Source organism: Capra hircus, chromosome 26, assembly GCF_001704415.2.
Source record: "Capra hircus breed San Clemente chromosome 26, ASM170441v1, whole genome shotgun sequence".
In the NCBI taxonomy this organism is placed as follows: Eukaryota; Metazoa; Chordata; class Mammalia; order Artiodactyla; family Bovidae; genus Capra; species Capra hircus.
The window spans coordinates 34,864,702-34,882,231 of NC_030833.1; the positions used below are offsets into that span (position 1 = coordinate 34,864,702).

The 17,530-nt window shown below is 41.6% G+C and overlaps 1 pseudogene; it reads right to left on the reverse strand.

Moving 5' to 3' along the window:
- On the reverse strand, nt 410–11,379 carry LOC102171759 (annotated as a pseudogene).

Sequence of the window (17,530 nt, forward strand, 5' to 3'; positions counted from 1 at the left end):
GGTGATGGACAGGGAGGCCTGGTGTGCTGTGGTTCATGGGGTCGCAAAGAGTTGGACATGACTGAGCTATGGAACTGAACTGACCAATTATAGAATCCTGGGCCCCCTGAAGTAGAAGCAAAGAGATCATGATTAGACCACCAGGGCAGTCCCTGTCTAATCTTCTTAAAATGTTTCTTGAATCAAGCCTTTGCCCAATAAGAGATTTAATAGTGCTTGGAGACTACAATATATCCCATTTCTCCTCCTTTTATTTTTCTTGGTTTCTCTTTCTCACCCTACTGTAACAAACTGCTTCAAGTCTTTATGAAAATATCCGAGCGGTATTTTGGAACTGAATTATTTGGAGTTACTGAAAGTGTTCCATCACATTATAATGGGTCACATTTGCATATAAGGAGGAAAGTTATCACCAAATCATGCCTACTTCATGATTTGTGAACTGGGTATAGTCAATGTATCTGTCATTGTATTTTGTCAGTGTCTCTCAAAACACCGTGTATTAAGTTGATCAGTTCATACTCTCTCATTGGTGATACAGTGGTGGCCCCCCAAATCAGAACCTGAGGCCTGATGTGCCCTTCCCTTCCTGGGGCCCACCTATGTGTTCCATTGAGTCAGGGGCCACTCTGTCACGGTACCTCGCGGTACCTCTCTGTACCTAGCTGCTGCTATCTCACCAGACTCCTGCTGCCCACCCCCTGCACAAGCCAGCAGGCAGGAGCTCCACTCTGGGGGGCACCAGCTTGGGGCCACCTCGGACGTCACAGACTGGCTGGTGGGGTCAGAGGTGGGCTGAGCCCACAGCACTCACTGACTCAGACGGTGATCATGCTTGATGGACTAGTCAAGCACCTCTACATGGCCACAATTGTCCCAGCCGCTTGCGTGCCTGGTTCCACCAAGGGCTGGCGGCTGACATTGCTGGCGGGGCCGGGGCATCCATTGGCTGGTGCAACCGTGGGCCCCTCCCCCAAGCAAGCAACAGTTAGTGAACAACTGTCAATTAACTTCCCAGGTGGCGTTAGTGGTAAAGATCCCGCCTAGACTCCATTGAATCCCTTGGTCAGCAAGATCCCCTGGAGGAGGGGACAGCAACCCACTCCAGTATTCTTGCATGGAGAATACCATGGACAGAAGAATCTGGTGGGTTAGGATCCATGGGGGTCACAAAAGAGTCAGACATGACTGAAATGGACTTAGCACAGCACAGTTACCCTTAGTGGCCTGGCTTAGCCACTGGATGGTGCCAAAGTGGGTCCCTTCCCCCACTTGTATACAGAAGGAGCCTGAATTTGGACTGAAGGAAGATGGTTTTTTGAGATGCTAGTCTGCCATCTTGGTCTTCTAGCTTTCCAATTAAAGTTATTATTGCTTGTCCCAACAACTGGTTTCCTGATTTATTAGCCTGTTGTGCAACCAGCAGAAGGAACTTGGGCTCAGTAACAGTGGTACCTATTTGTTCCTTCCCTTTCTATGGACGTGAATGATGGCTGTGGAGAGTTCTAGGCCATCAGGCAAATTATTGCTATTACAATCATGCATCTTGAAATAATGGAGCTGTAGTTCTTATGGGGACATCTGTTTCTGTTGGTGACACCTTCCAGATGTTCCATAAAACACGCTTGATCGTGCACTCAGTTCTTAATCAGGCCCAGTCTGCCAGGATGGGAGAAGCGGGCCCTGGTTCCTTGGGCTTGGCACCTGCAACACAAAAGTCCCAAGGCAGGCTGCACAGGAAGTGAGTTCTGAGCAGCTGCAGAGGTCTTATGTCAGTGGTACCTCTTTTAGGTAAACCTCTTTCAGCACAGAGAAAACTTCTTATGGTGAATTTGAAATTCTGATCTGTTACCAAATTGGTTCTACCTGTGCCAGTGTCCTAGCACCCACCAACACCCCTTGTCTTGGCCAGGGAAGTTTTTTTTCCATAATATTTGCACAGCCAATAACGAAACTGGTGCTAAGACTGGAAGGACACAAGCTTTATTCAATGGCCAAGGATGGAGTAGGAACCTGGTTCACAAATCAACTTCTCAACCAGATTTGGGAAGAGACACCATTTATATAGGAGAGTTGAGGTTAAACAGAGGAACTGGAAGTAGCAGGAGGAACATTTATGACTAATCTGAGAACAGAGGTGTGGTTTGGATGGGAACTGAGGCAATACTCCTTTTCAGTCCTTGTCTGGGCATTTCCAGCTGTTGGCATGGTGATTGTCCATCATCTTAGCGCTGGTGGGTGTGTCACTTAACTTATGCTAATGTATTACAATGAGTGCACAATAAGGCTCAGGGGTCTACTAGAAGGCAAATCTTCCACCATCTTAGGCCTTACTAGTTGTAACCGGTTCTGGTTTATTTCTTTGCGGCCTTTCTGAAGATGGCGGGCACAGTGGAGCGCTGCAGTGCCTAGGGCCACCTCAAGGGACCACGTGCTGTAGCTGGATGGCAGATGCAGATGATAGTCTTGTCTGGCGTAGGTGGCTGGCGAGTTAGACCCAGCACCTTATTTAGTTCTCTGGACACCAGTAAGTGAGCTGAATGTGTTTTCACAACAGTTACAGAATACAGTTCTGTATTCTTACTGAATAATTGTGTGTTAGCTACCTGTGACTATTTTTTGTGGAATTTGTTGGAATGACATTATCATATCCTAATAAGCATAAAACAAGCATATACACAAGATGCATTTACCATCTTTTATGTTAAGATTGTACTTGTATGACCAGACACACGTTTGCATGTTTTTCTCTGTGTCTATGCCTATGGTGATTTGGTGCCAAATTATAGTGCCTTTTGGGGCTTTCCAGGTGGCTTGGTGGCAAAGAATTCACCTGCCAAGCAAGAGGCACAGGGTTCAGTGCCTGGGTCAGGGAGATTCCCTGGAGGAGGAAATGGCAACCCACTCCAGTATCCTTGCCTGGGAAATCCCTTGGACAGAGGAGCCTGGAGGGCTACAGTCCATGGAGTTGCAAAAATTGGACAGACTTACAGACTAAACAAGGAATACTACCTTTTAATGGATTTTGTTGTCTAGGTACCAGTCAGGGCAAACCTAATCACATGTGTTTTTTTTTCTTTAAATGAAAATTAATAACATAAATTTATTTGATTACTCACTAATAAATACCAGGGTATAAGTATATATATTTAAGAATCATTGGTTTCACTTTCTTCATGGTCTATAATTTGGTTCTGGTATCAGGACTGCTTATCTTAAATTCATACTAGATAATGGGTTAAAACTTTAGTGGTAATGTTTCAGCCCCCAAGACCAACTCTAATAACCCATATGGTTCTTGCTCAGGCAAGGATCTGGACTTGACTCACATAGTTGCTCTGATTGTTATCTTGCATTACAAATTGTTCCTCCTCTTTTTTGAGTTCATTTTTCAATCTAAATGAAGGAAGAGATAGTAAAAATCAGTTTTTAGCATATTATTATAGTAATACTTTACAGGTGCACTTTTCCATAAAAGTCTTTGAAAAATTGAAGTACAGTTGATGTACAATATTAGGCAAGTTACAAGTGTACAATATAGTGGTTTGCAATTTTTAAAGGTTATACTCCATTTACTGGGTCTTCCCTGGTGGCTCAGATGGTAAAGTGTCTGCCTACAATGCGAGAGACCCAGGTTCGATCCTTGGGTGAGGAAGATCCTCTGGAGAAGGAAATGGCAACCCACTCCAGTACTCTTGCCTGGAAAATCCCATGGATGGAGGAGCCTGGTAGGCTGCAGTCCATGGGGTCGCAAAGAGTTGAACACAACTGAGTGACTTCACTTTCACTCCATTTATAGTTATCATAAGATATTGGCTATATTTCCTGTGTTGTACTTTATATGCTTGTCGCTTTTTTTTTTTAAAATCTACATAATAGTTTGTACCTCTTAATCCTGTGCTCCTATATTGCCCTTCTCTGCTTCCCTCTCCTCACTGGTAAGCAATTTCTCTATATTAAAAAAAAACATTTCTTATTCCTTATAAGTTTGTTTGTAAAAAGAGGAATTAAGCTAAAATTAAGGTCAAATTTAAACTGTATTAAAGTGTTTAAAATCACTGTGTTCTGGTCATGGGCCTATGTGGCAATATCCTAAAATTTCACAAGATGGCGAGCATTTCCCTTTAAAGTGGAACTGAAAGGCTTTTACTGGAAAGGCAATATGCTTTTTGGTTCATTGAAACAAGAAATCCAGAACGCTTCCTACCCCTCCTTTTCTTACCTATGCTTGTAGTTCAAAAAGACAAAGCAAAACATCTTATTTTACTTTCTTTTTGTACCAAAGATGAAAATAAAAATAAACGTGCTTTTAGTAATTTCTTCTCATTCTTCCTAGTTTTTATTCTAGAGCAACAGGCACAACTTTTCCAGAACCATTTTGATTACAAAGATCAAAGTTTTATTAACTTGGTAAAGAAATTCCTAACTGAAAGCATCAAGAGTCTGAGCTTACCATGAGTCCAAGTGAGGCCAAGTCATTTTATTCCCGAGCAATCTTTCATGTTCTCTTCTTGTCCAAATCTAAATATTATCTAAACCAACCTGTGGCTTCTAGTGTTTTAACACAAAAATCCTGCCCAGAACTCAGAGGCTACCATATGGAAAAGACCCTGGGGATACTTAATTCTGTTCTTTAATTGTTAAAGAAATTAACTCTGGAAGCAAATATTTTAAAGTTTTTTGAGAAAACAAGAGTAGGAAATAGGGCTATAACCCATGACTATAGGCCTTCTGTCAATTTTTCCACCCTACTCTGAGGCTCTGCTTTCTGGTAGCTCAGCTGACAAAGAATCCACCTACAATACAGGAGACCCTGGTTCTATTCCTGGGTCGGGAAGATCTCCTGGAGAAGAGACGGGCTACCCACTCCAGTATTTTGGCCTGGAGATTTCATGGACTGTATAGTCCATGGGGTCTCAAAGAGTTGGACAGGACTGAGCGACTTTCACTTTCACTTCAAGGATCCATAAAGTATTCTTGGACTTTCAAAGGACTGCCTAGACCAGTCAGTAGTGGCCCAATTACCTTGTTGAAATGCTTCCATTTCCATGGGGTTACCTTCTAAACAACACTTCAGATACCTGATCTTCAAACTACTTAACTGATCTTACCCCAGAGAGCAGGAAGCTCCATCTTGAACAGAGGACACTTGGGCTTTGGGGAAGGAGAAACTTTGTGGGAAGTGATACTGACTTAGACTGGGTTGGGATGCTCCAGTTGGGACCTTGGCAGCCTCCAAGTATGTAGCTGGGTTGGGAAATGTTAAAATGATTGGATATATTGGAATCAGAGGCACATGTCACAGTTTTACCCCATGCTGACCTGACATGCTTTGTACTCTACATAATTAGTAATTAAGTGATCCAAGAGAAATCACTTATCTACTGTGGCCCATGGTTGTTTCATCTGAAGTTGGAATTCATGACATCTTAGAAAGTTTCCTATTTCTGAAATGTGATTCCATTTCCTGAGTCATCTTGTAGAAATAGAAAGAACGCTAATTTAGCTATGTGCTCTGTAGAGAGTTGCATAATTTTTCTTAACCCCTGTTTTAATCTGCTAATTCGGCACTGTAATAATTCATAACAGCTAATATCTCAGGACTGTGTAACAATTGATTTAAAAAGTGAAACAATTGGAGTGAATTAATTATAGACAGCAAAAGGACATATGAGTGTAAGAAATGATTCTGTTTTTAATTAGTCTTTTTCCCCCAAAAAATCCAGTATAGAGAATTATCTTATATGCATAGTAAAAGTCTTGCCTCAAGGGTAGAGACCTTGTCAATAAATACTTTCATAGTCCCAAAGCCTTGTGCAGTGCTTGGTGTAGGTATAAATGTGCTCAATAAGCTTATTTAAAAAAAAAATAGATATGTGAGGCTTCTCCTATTAAGCTTACCATATCCAGGGAAGCTATAATAAGTTATTTAGCAATACTGCTGGTTCAAATAGTTTTGTCTTGGAGAGAGTTAAATGAATAGAAAAATTCATGGACACTAACAATCATTGGAACTTCTTTGACTCTTTCTGGTTAAAATGGAACAGGGAAAATGTGAACTGATGTATAAAGTTTATCAGTTAATTCTTTCTGGAAGCATTTAGGTGATTGGGTAGATACTATGTGACAGGCAATTTCAGCAGCTACTGTGTGCATGGACTTGCTCCAAGCATCATGGGAGATTTTCAGTGTTGTTAATGTTATTAAATTGTAAGACACAGTCCCTGTTTTGTAAGTGGTGGAGGTCTCACTGAAGAAAGGCAGAGTATACATATTCTTACATCTTGGATGAAAGAATCATAACTTTTAAGAAGCAGCTAATACTCTAAAGTGAAGCTATAATTGGTGATTGAACATAGTGAAATCTTAAAGGAAGTGATGATATAAATTGGTCATGGAGGACAGGAAAGGAAATTTCAGATGGGTGAAACTATTCTGAACTCTGGACAAGTAGATTGGCAAAGAGACTGAGTAGATGGAGCAAAGGGCTTTAAATGATTTGGTAAAGCTGGGGCTTGGGTTGATATGAAGTTGAAGCTGGCATTTAGAAAGTAATCTGAATACTGAGTTAAAAAATTTTAATTTGATTAGGTAGAAATATTTTTTTTTCTGATTGCAGGGCCAACATATATTCTTTTTCTTTAGTTACCCATTTGAAACTTTTATTTATTTATTTTTTAAATTTATTTAATTGGAAGCTAATTACTTTAAAAATTTATCTATTGTTAATTGAAGGATAATTGCTTTGCAGTATTGCATTGGTTTCTACCAAACAGCAACATGATTACATATAATTTGAGCAAGAAGATGTGATAAAATAATGTGAGTACAGATGATTTTTGACAGAAATTATGCAGGAGTTCTCAAAAATGGTTTGGAATATTATCAGGATGGAGCTCAGAAGGTGCTGGAGGTCTCCATTTCTAGACAGAGCATTTTGAGGGTCCAGACAACCACTACAGCCATGGAGGTGCAGAGAAGTGTGATGATGTTCAGTTCAGTCCAGTTGCTCAGTCGTGTCTGACTCTTTGTGACCCCATGAACCACAGCATGCTAGGCCTCCCTGTCCATCCCCAACTCCCAGAGTCCCCCCAAACCCATGTCCATCGAGTCGGTGATGCCATCCAACCATCTCAACCTCTGTTGTCCCCTTCTCCTCCTGCCCTCAATCTTTCCCAGCATCCAGATCTTTTCCAATGAGTCAATTCTTCGCATGAGGTGGCCAAAGTATTGGAGTTTCAGCTTCAGCATCAGTCCTTCCAGTGAACACCCAGGATTGATCTCCTTTAAAATGGACTGGTTGGATCTCCTCATAGCCCAAGGGACTCTCAAGAGTCTTCTCCAACACCACAGTTCAAAAGTGTCAATTCTTCGGCACTCAGCGTTCTTTATAGTTCAACTCTTACATCCATACATGACCACTGGAAAAACCATAGCCTTGACTAGATAGATCTTTGTTGTCAAAGTAATGTCTCTGCTTTTTAATATGCTATCTAGGTTGGTCATAACTTTTCTTCCAAGGAGTAAGCGTCTTTTAATTTCATGGCTGCAATCACCATCTGCAGTGATTTTGGAGCCCAGAAAAATAAAATCGGCCACTGTTTCCACTGTTTCCCCATCTATTTGCCATGAAGTGATGGGACTGGATGCCATGATCTTAGTTTTCTGAATGTTGAGCTTTAAGCCAACTTTTCACTCTCTTTCACTTTCATGTTTGATGATGAAGTTTGATGATGAAGGAACTAGAATTAGTTGGACAGGCCCAAAGAAGCCAATGGAGGAGAAATACTTTATTATTTATTTATTTATTTATTTTTAGTTTTTTATTTTTTAAATTTTAAAATCTTTAATTCTTACATGCGTTCCCAAACATGAACCCCCCTCCCACCTCCCTCCCCATAACATCTCTCTGGGTCATCCCCATGCACCAGCCCCAAGCATGCTGTATCCTGTGTCAGGCATAGACTGGCAATTCAATTCTTACATGATAGTATACATGTTAGAATGCCATAGGAGAAATACTTTAAAAGGAAGGAATACATAAGATTTAATTGAGAAGGTGGGAACTTTCCACCTGAGTGGTCTCTGGATTGATTAAGAGGATTTCCTGCTGCTGCTGCTGCTAAGTCGCTTCAGTCGTGTCCAACTCTGTGCGACCCCATAGATGGCAGCCCGCCAGGCTCCCCCGTCCCTGGGATTCTCCAGACAAGAACACTAGAGTGGGTTGCCATTGCCTTCTCCAATGCATGAAACTGAAAAGTTAAAGTGCAGTCACTTAGTCGTGTCCGACTCTTAGCGACCTCGTGGACTGCAGCCTACCAGGCTCCTCTGTCCATGGGATTTTCCAGGCAAGAGTACTGGAGTGGGGTGCCATTGCCTTCTCTGAAGAGGATTTCCTAGTTGGCCCTAATTAAGAGAGCGATTTTGACTGAGTGATACTAATACTTAACTTACTTTACTTGGAAGAAAGCAGACAATGGTGTGGGAAATTTCAGTAATGAGGAAAGAGATGCTCTATTTGAGTACTTAAATGGAGGTGGGCAAGGTCTGAATGACTTAAGTGGGGGCTGGATTAACTGGAAAAATTGTGTGGAAGGGGAATAAAGATACTTAGGATCTGGGACAGTTTGCAGAGTGAAGGCAAAATGAGGTACAGGGATGAAAATAGGGACCTTGGGCCATGGTGTTTGTACTGAATTCTGAGGTCCTTAGCCCTTTCCTCCATACTACTCCCAGTAATCCTGCAACTAAGAGAATATTGTAGGATTTTTTTTCCATAGAGAAACTAAATCGGTCTAGAGAAAAGACTTCCACATACAGGCATCTAGATAGAAAGTGTCCACCAAGCTGTTAGCACAATGAAAGAAAAAAAATATCTCAAGGCACAAGGATCACAAAGTTTGGTGCTGAGATTCAAAACCTTGAAAATTCTGAGAGAGAGAGAGAGAGACAGAGAAAGGATGATTGCCTGCATGCCTGTGAGTGATCTAACCATCAGTAAAGATTTTGAGTCAGAAAACTTTCCAAGTGGACAAGAGCAAATTGGATGCCAACAAACACATTTCATAAAATTTAGGGGAAATAATTATCAAACTAAATTAGGCATCTTTGATCATAAATGTTACTTATTATGCCTCTTGATCTGTACCCTGGTTTTCAAGTTACCAGGATAACTTGGAGGTGGTTTCACACCAGTTCACATAGAGATATTTATTTACTTATTTACTTACTGGTCACATGGCTTGTGAAATTTTAATCCTCCAACTAGGGATAAAACCTGGGCCCTTGGCAGTGAGAGTATGGAGTCCTAACCACTGGACCGCCAGGGAATTCTCAGACCTATCTGATTTAGAGGTGGCATCTGGTTGTTTAATAGTTAAGAAATCAGACTCTGGAGCCAGTCCATCAATTCAAAGCTCAACTCTGGTGCTTATTAGCCATGTGACTTTGGGCATGTCAGTTAGTCTCTGGAACTCTATGTTTTCATCTGTTAAATGTAATGCCTTGCTACAGTACTTACTTCATTGGGATATTATGCATCTAGAATGAATTAATGTGTCAGTTTAAGGTCAGTTTAGTTTAGTCATTCAGTAGTGTCTGACTCTACGACCCCATGGACTGTAGCACGCCAGGCTTCCCTGTCCATCACCAACTCCTGGAGCTTGCTCAAACTCATGTCCATCAAGTCAGTGATGACATCCAACCATCTTATCCTCTGCCGTCCCCTTCTTCTCCAGCCTTCAACTGAGTATAAATGTTGACCATATTTCCAAATGGTCATCTGAATTAAATTTGCCCATTCCTGTCCATTTTAGTTCACTGATTCCTATGATGTTGATATTCACTCTTGCCACCTCCTGCTTGATCATATCCAATTTACCTTGATTCATGGGCCAAACATTCCAGGTTCCTATGCAGTATTGTTCTTTACAGCATCAGACTTTACTTTCACTCCCAGACACATCCACAGTTCAGTTAACTTCAGTCACTCAGTTGTGTCCGACTCTTTGCAACCCCATAGACTGCAGCATGCCAGGCCTCGCTGTCCATCACCAACTTCCAGAGTTTTCTCAAACTCATCTCCATTGAGTTGGTGATGCCATCCAATCATCCTCTGTCATCCCCTTCTCCTCCTGCCTTCAATCTTTCCCAGCATCAGGGTCTTTTCAAAAGAGTCAGCTCTTCCCATCAGGTGGCCAAAGTATTGGAGTTTCAGCTTCAACATCAGTCCTTCCAATGAACACTCAGGACTGATCTCCTTTAGGATGGACTGGTTGGATCTCCTTGCAGTCCAAGAGACTCTCAAGAGTCTTCTCCAACACCACAGTTCAAAAGCATCAATTCTTTGGCACTCAGCTTTCTTTTTATAGTCCAACTCTCACATCCATACATGACTACTGGAAAAACCATAGCTTTGACTAGATGGACCTTTGTTGGCAAAGTAATGTCTCTGCTTTTTAGTCAGCTGTCTAGGTTAGTCATCACTTTCCTTCCAAGGAGTAAGCTTCTTTTTATTTCATGGCTGCAGTCACCATCTGCAGTGATTTTGGAGCACCCCCCCAAAAAAATAATTTGACACTTTCCAGTGTTTCTCCATCTATTTCCCATGAAGTGATGGGACCAGATGCCATGATCTTAGTTTTCTGAATGTTGAGCTTTAGGCCAACTTTTTCACTCTCTTCTTTCATTTTCATCAAGAGGCTCTTTAGTTCTTCTACACTTTCTGACATAAGGGTGGTGTCATCTGCATATCTGAAGTTATTGATATTTCTCCCGGCAATCTTGATTCCAGCTTGTGCTTCCTCCAGCCCAGCGTTTCTCGTGATGTACTCTGCATATAAATTAAATAAGCACGGTGACAATATACAGCCTTGATGTACTCCTTTCCTGATTTGGAGCCAATCTGCTGTTCCATGTCCAGTTCTAACTGTTGCTTCCTGACCTGCATACAAGTTTCTCAAGAGGCAGGTCAGGTGGTCTGGTATTCCTATCTCTTTCAGAATTTTCCACAGTTTGCTATGATCCACACAGTCAAAGGCTTTAGCATAGTCAATAAAGCAGAAATAGATTTTTTTCTAGAACTCTCTTGCTTTTTCGCTGATCCAGTGGATGTTGGCAATTTGATCTCTGGTTCCTCTGCCATGTGTAAAACCAGCTTGAACATCTGGAAGTTCATGGTTCATGTATTGCTGAAGCCTGGCTTGGAGAATTTTGAGCATTACTTTACTGAGTGTCATTTCTGCTTCGGCCCAGCCTCTTCATTCTTTCTGCAACTATTAGTAATTGCCCTCTGCTCTTCCCCAGTATCATTTGCATACCTTTCTCCCTGGGAGGCTCATCTTCCAGTGTCATATCTTTTTGCCTGTTCACACTATTCATTCTGGCATTCTGGCGACAAGAAGACTGGGGTAGTTTGCCATTTCCTGCTCTGGTGGACCACTTTTTTACTGACAAAGGTCTGTCTAATCAAAGCTATGGATTTTCCAGTAGTCATGTACTGATGTGAGAGTTGGACCATAAAGAAGGCTGAGTGCCAAAAAATTGATGCTTTCCAATTGTGATTCTGGAAAAGACTCTTGAGAGTCCCTTGGACAGCAAAGAGATCAAACCAGTCACTCCTCCTAGAGGAAGTCAGCCCTGAATATTCATTGGAAGGACTGATGCTGAAGCTGAAGCTCCAATACTTTGGCTACCTGGTGGTAAGAGCCGACTCATTGGAAAAGACCCTGATGGGGGGAAAGATTGAAGGCAGGTGGAGAAGAGAGTGATGGAGGGTGAGATGGTTAGATAGTACCACTAACTTAATGAACATGAATTTGAGCAAACTCCAGGAGACAGAGAAGGACAAAGAAGTCTGATGTGTTGCAGCCCATGGGATCACAAAGATTCAGAGATGACTTAGTGAACAACAACAACAACAAAGGAAGGCTCTAAAGGGAGGGGATATATGTATACATAGAGGTGATTCACTCTGTTGTACAGCAGAAACTAACAAAACATTGTAAAGCAATTATACTCCAACATTAAAAAAATATATATATATACAGTTGGGTCTGGGAAGGCTCAGCTTAGGCACTGGAGTCTACAACACTGACAACTATATGAACCTCAGTGAGCACTGCTGGGCTTCCATAGTGGTAGCAAGGGCAATAGGGGTCAGTTACTACTACTCATAGTAGTAACTCAAGGCCCAGAGACCAGGAATCAGGACAGGTGTTGGTGGTGGCCAGAGCTGGTGGTGGGCACAGATTCAGCTGCAGGGGCCAGTTGTGGTCTTTTGTTGGGGCAGAGGCTGGGTGCAAGCACACATACAGTGTGTAGGGGCTGGGGTAGGCAGCAAGGATTGGGCCAACTGAGGGCTCACTGGCAGTTGCAGGGGTCCTGGCTATTAGTGTGCTCTTCCACAGCTGCAAACTTTTCCCCTAGACATGTGCACTGCAGTGGAGACCACAGACAGGGCTCAGATTGCGGGCATGCAGGTGCTCAGTTGGAGGGGTTGGGTTAGTCTAAGTGTATGCCCAACAGTGGGTATCAGCCAGGGGGTTCTAGGCTTGCATCTTGTACACACATAGCCTCAGAAACCTGAGCTGGCTTTTTGTGGTTCTTGGTCTCTGGCTGGGGTCTGGGGACAGGGAGTGGGGAGGGACTCTAGTAGCTGCATCAGCAAATACTTGTGAATATGTGAATATTTGAATTCACAAATGTGAATGTGAATACAGTGAATACTTCTGATTCAAAAGCTGATCTCGTCTGCTGCAGATGCCAGGTGGCTTGCAGCATGTTGGTTTAATCAGTGATTAAATCTGTTGAGTTTGTCTCCTGAGTAGGTCACTATGAACTGCAGTGACCCCCACCATGTGGCTGCGATTAGTAACCCCTGCTTTTCTTCTTGTTCCTCACCATCCTTATACATCTCAGCTTTGTGAGTCTGTGTAGGGTGAAATCAAAGCAGAACATTTGTACAGTGACCCCAGAGGCTGGAGAAGCCTGTTGCTCAGTCTTCTCTCCCTTTCCTGGTGAGGGGAACTCTTTATAGCTGGGAGGTTCCTTCTTGGCACTGAACACTGCTGACTCGGGACGGGGGGTGGTGGCATGATTTTTAACCTCCACTAATGCCTGGAAAATCCCATGGACGGAGAAGCCTGGCAGGCTGCAGTCCATGGGGTCACTAAGAGTCGGACATGAGTGAACGACTTCACTTTCACTTTTCACTTTCATGCATTGGAGAAGGAAATGGCAACCCACTCCAGTGTTCTTGTCTGGAGAATCTCAGGGACGGGGGAGGCCGGTGGGCTGCTGTCTATGGGGTCGTACAGGGTCGTACAGGGTTGGACATGACTGAAGCGACTTAGCAGCAGCAGCAGCAGCAGCAACACCCGTCCTCTACCTATTCACAAATTAGAATACTGGTAAGAGACTTAGAAAGTAAATTCTGTACTCAAATATTCCCACATATTCTTTTAATGGTCACTGAGAGCAAAGAGCAAGAGAGTATGTCTTTGATTAACAACCTAGTGCTTTTTGAACTCTGCCTGAGGGCATCTGGTAAAACATTGTTGCCTATTAAACTTTGAGGTCCCTACTATCTGGGGTAAGACAAGTTATCACAAAGTTTCATAACCTTTCAGCTTTCTCATGTTTGTGTACTAGAAGTTAATATTTAATAGCAAGTATTTCCTACGTTTAATATTATGTATACAATTTCTTCAGATTCACATGATTAAAAACACCTTGTATTTGAGAAGCAAAGACTTTTCAACTGGCAGTTCTGATTTTACCCCTCTGTGTGACTAGATGCAGAAGTATGCCTCTCTGAACCATTGTCACATTGCTCTTAAAATTTGGAAATAAGGCATTTAATTATATGATTTCTAAGATCTGTTCCACCTCAATCATTTCTATGTGTTCTTCCTTCTGTGAAGAGTAAAATGGCCAGGCATATGAGCACCCAGAAAGGCTGCATAGAAAAAGTTAAGACACAAGTTTCTTAGGCAAAAGAATTACTAGAAGAGATGACAATTATGGTCTTGCTGTGTTGTCGCAACTGCAGGATTTGATGCGAACACGATGAGTTGTGGGCTTACTTATTTTGGGGATATCAGCTTTGATAGCTGCGATCACTTCTGTTACTGTAGCAGCAGTTTCATTGTCTCAACAGGTGCATACTGATCAATATGTTGATACTATGTCAAAAAATGTCTCTTTAACGCTGGCAAATCAGGAAATTATAGACAGAAAACTAGAGATGAGGGTAGATGCCTTAGAGGAGGCAACAATGCATATTGGGACTGAGTTGTTAGCTCTTAAAGTGAAAATGGTGCTGTCATGCCATGCTGATTACCGGTGGATATGCATGACATCTTTGAAAGTAAACGAGACAGATTATGAGTGGGAAAAAGTTAAAAATCATATTTCAGGTGTTTGGAACAGCTCTGACATTGGCCTGGACTTAGGAAAACTTCATAATCAGATACAGACTTTAGAACACTCTTGTTTGAATTTTACTGCCGCTGGAGCCGCTAATGACTTTTTCCACACCTCTAATTTTATTTCTGGAAAAAAATATTCTGTCTAATGTCTTCAGTTATGTTGCCATTGGTGCTTTAATTTTGCTTCTTATAATCATTCTTCCTTGAATTGTCAGGATTCTTCGGCAGAGCATTCAGAAGCTCTCAACTGACCTGCACCTGATTAAATTAAACAAAAAAGGGGGATATGCAGGGGGCCAGCGTGAGGAATTCCGCCCATGGCAAAGGTCCTGAGGAAGGAGGCTTGGCATACACAAAGGCGTGATCAAGCCTCAGGAAACCCCCTGTTCCCGAGCATCTAACCCCAAAACCAGAGTCTGTTTTATGCTCTCACCTACACCTCTGACTTTACGGGGGGCTCTCCCCCATAACCGTTTCTCTTGGAGAAGGAGTAAACGTGCAGCTCCAAGGCAATAAAAATTCTTGGGCGTGACAAGAGCGTTTCAGCTTACGGACTCCTCTGAAGGTTATCTAGCCCACCTGTATAGGTTTGTCCGGCCACATGTGATTGTTTACAGCCTCCCAATCTGAGAGGCATGAGATGTTTTAGACTTACTAAAGGCAAAATCTTTTGGGGAGTTGGAAATTATTAGTATAGTGTGTTGGTTAGGAATTATATTGGTGAAGGGTTCTTCATTTGTTGTGTCAATAATTGCTGCTAATTCCCTGCTCTGGGTGGGACAAGGATGTCTCAGGTCAAACCTCTCTGCTGACAGACTAGCTTGTGTGACAGGATTATCCATACTCCTGCCACATGATTGTTTGCTACCTCTCAACCATAAACAGCGCAGAGTTTTGGAGTATTTTGAGAGTCTTAATTAGCATAGGGCTGTTTCTTCTTGTTGAGTCAATGATTGCTGCCAGGCCTCTATATCCTTAGGCACTTGGGAATATATTAATCAATGTATTTGGAATATAGACAAGGAAATACAGTGGTTTTTTATGTTAGCAATACTAGACTTTTTGAGTTAATGGATTTTCTCTTTTGTAATAGATCACTGTGCTTTGTTATAAATCACTGTGTCCTTGCTATGTAAGAATGTAACTTTATCATATCTTAAGACTAAATAGATCTTAAGGGGAGCATTGGTGAAAGGATTGTCATTTGTTGGGCTGATGTTTGCTGCTAAATCTCCATGTTCCCTACCCTTATAATGAATATAACTAACATATAGGAGAAATAAGTATTAACCTTTAAGCATATAGGAGAAATAAGTATTAACCTTTAAGACTAATCATGTTAACCTTGGGTTAAATAAATTCCTTTCTTGATTGTAACTCACTACACCCTCACCCTATAGGAATGTAACTTTATTTGGAGGGTGGTGCCTGGTTTAAGAAAAAACACCCTTGGAAGAAATGTTTTTTGGTTATCAGAAAGAAAGGATCATAAAATGTCAGCAGGTCTCACTCATGGCCAGAAGATGATGTAATATTCCTAAGACCTTTTTTTTTATACATTTATGTGAAGCACCTGATTTTGATAAAGGTCAGGACTGCTGACCCCCGCGTGACTCTGTATTCATCCCTATGTGTAACAAAAGGTATATAAGCAAACCCAAAAATAAAGAAATCAGATCAGTTTCCAGAAAGACTGATTCCCCCATGTCGCTTCTTTCTTGCTCCCATTTTTCTGGCTGAATTCCCATCTGGAGCATGGATGCTATTCCACGTAATCCAAGTTATTCAGCCTCCTTTTCTCCACTAATCTTCCTACTACACTATCCATTTCTAATCTCTCTATATCTGTGATTAAACATGTATTTTTCCAAAGACGCCGACTCCGTCCCCACCTTCGAATCACCCTGGATCCACCGGGGCTGGACCCCGGCAAGCGAGCAAGAGAGAGGAAGAGTAAAATTGTTTTAAAATTTGCTATTTTTCCAGTACCAGAGATTGAGAGAGAGTGAGAGAAGAAATATAATCATTTAAAAAATCTACTCTTCTTTCAAGACCAGAAATGTCCTAAGGCAGTGGATATTAAGTATGGGATGGTACAGCTAATAACTGCATTTCTTTGAAATTAAGTTCTTTGAATCTTTGAATCCTGGCTTCCTGAAATTCTAAGTATTACAAAGGGCCAAATTGTTCTGAACTCTCATTTTTATTTAATCATGGTGAAATTAATGACTCAATAACTAATTTTAAACAGATTTTTATGCCAAAATGAGATTGTAAGATACATCATAATTACTCAACAAATGTGGAATGTAAACAAATTGAAATACTTTCCAATGCAGAGTTCACAAGTTATAAGACCAGAGCTGGAATCGTCACCATGTCTTAGGAATGGAAATTTGGGTGAAGTCCTTCAGTTCTGATTCTCACTTGCCTCATCTGTAAAATGAATTTTAAAATATTTGTTGTATGAGTTGATTATGAGATTCAAATAATAAGATAGCCTCAGAAATGCTCATAAACTTCAGGGTTCTACAAATAAAAAGATTATTATTATTTTTTTTGCTACAGAACCCTGGTTTGAGTTTCCTGAGTCATACAGCAAATTCCCACTGGCTATCTATTTTACATATGGTAGTGTATGTGTTTCTGTGTTACTCTCTCCATTTGTTTCAATGGCTCCCTCATCCCCTTAACTGGAGGGGTGGGATACGGTGGGATGTGGGAGGGAGGTTCAAGAGGGAGGGGGCATAAGTATGCCTATGGCTGATTCATATTGATGTATGGCAGAAACCAACAAAATATTGTAAAGCAATTATCTTTCAATTAAAAATAAATAAATTAAAAAAGATTACTATTTTTTAATTAAGAAAACTCATTTATTTTCTTTTAAAAAAGCACTTTAAAATTCTAGGCACATTATTTAAATTTTTAATAGTGGTTTACCACCCACTCTGGAGAGGGAGATGGCAATCCACTCCAGTACTGTTGCCTGGAGAATCCCATGGACAGGGGAGCCTAGTAGGCTCCAGTCCATGGGGTCGCAAAGAGTCGGACACGACTGAGCGACTTCACTTACTTACTCACTTACTTACTCACTTACC